This window comes from Myotis brandtii, unplaced genomic scaffold (assembly GCF_000412655.1).
Source record: "Myotis brandtii unplaced genomic scaffold, ASM41265v1 scaffold455, whole genome shotgun sequence".
NCBI classification, from domain to species: domain Eukaryota; kingdom Metazoa; phylum Chordata; class Mammalia; order Chiroptera; family Vespertilionidae; genus Myotis; species Myotis brandtii.
In genome coordinates, this window is record NW_005367384.1 from 713208 (window position 1) to 714768 (window position 1561).

The window sequence follows — 1561 nt, forward strand, 5'->3', positions numbered from 1 at the left end:
AGATGAGAGCGATCATAGTCGGGAAGGATCACAAGGATGCAATATGAGGGTTAGCCCAACTTCCCAATCCCAACTGTACATTTGGGGATTAGGGGGAATTGTGTAAAGTTTCCCCCACGTCCTGCGTGGTTTAGGGTTCAGGATCTGGAAGAGGGCTGCATGCAAATGAAAGAGACAAGAGATAATTTGGAAATATTGGGGGGCCAGGCGGGCAAGTCCAACTCAAGGGGAAGGACTTCCACTGGTGCTCAGGCCTCACCAACCTTTTATTAGTTTGGGATACACCCATAGCCCTTAGGCAGGCAATTTCCAGTAACAGGCAGACTAGCCCATCAGCAAGGATTTACATAATAATAAATGGGGAAGTTGCTTCAGCTACCATTGTCTGGACTAACAGTGGGTGCACAGCCCAGGCCATTGCCAGAGCTCAAGGGTCGCCAGCCTTCCGGGATCCTTGTCCACACCTCTCTGCTAGTGAAGACAATGGATGACTTCCTGCAGGGACTGATAACCAGTGGGTCCAGGGAGGCTGGACCCTAGGACTCCAGTTGCTCTCACTCTAACCAGGGGCATGAAGGGGCTTCAGGTCTCAGTGTACTTGTTGACCTCTGACCTTGTGCCCAACAGTCATCAAAATGTCCCAGTGTTCTATCATCCAAGTGAATATTCTAGATCTCTGTGGAGAAGGATCGGAGAAACTATTATAGTTCATTCTTGCCATAGTATTGTGGGTCCTTCTCCCTGGGAACCTGGCCACCTTTCAGTCACTGGGTTCTGCTTCTGAACACTGATTCAGGCATGGAAACCAGGAAAGGAATTGTGACCTTTCATTGGGTGGCCATCTTCCTCATTCTCCTGATTACTCATTCTCATTCTTTTCAGATTATACATATGAAGCGGTACTTTTTTCCTCCTAGGAAAACTCAGTTCTATTCACAATTTCTGGAGCTCTCTTCTGGTCAGATCCCCTGGCTGCCGCTCTGACTCTGAGGTTATGAACCCCTGGCTTCTGCAGTTAAGGGCCATGCCTGGTGTCTATTGCATCAGCATCCTATCAGCCCATGGCTATCAGTGAGCCAAGTTCCAAGGCAGCCCCTCCTTCCCTCAGTTATGTCCTATGGCATTTATTAGCACTTTGATCTGAGAGATCCAAAGTTCACTATAGTGGAGGGATTCTGGCATTCCAGGCGGTTTCTTAGACCAGGGGTCCTCAAACTACGGCCCACGGGCCACATGCCGCCCGCCGAAAACATTTATCCGGCCGGCCCGGTGTTTTTGCTGCCGCTGCCTGTTGCTTAGCAGCCGACTCGTCCGGGCCCGCAGTGTGCATGTGTGGAATGTGCGTTGCACTCTCCGACTACCCTCCTTCTCTCTGTCTCTCGACTCCTCTCAGTCTCGGGTGTGATCAGATGAGTCACGAGCTTGCCTGTGCAGAGCCTGCTGCTGCCTGAGGACCGAGGTAAGAACAAGGTAGGATTTTTTTTTTTGAAGTTAAGAGGTCTATTTTTTTTTTATTTTGCAGTTAGTAGGGCCTTTTTTTTGAAGTTAGGAGAGCCTTTTT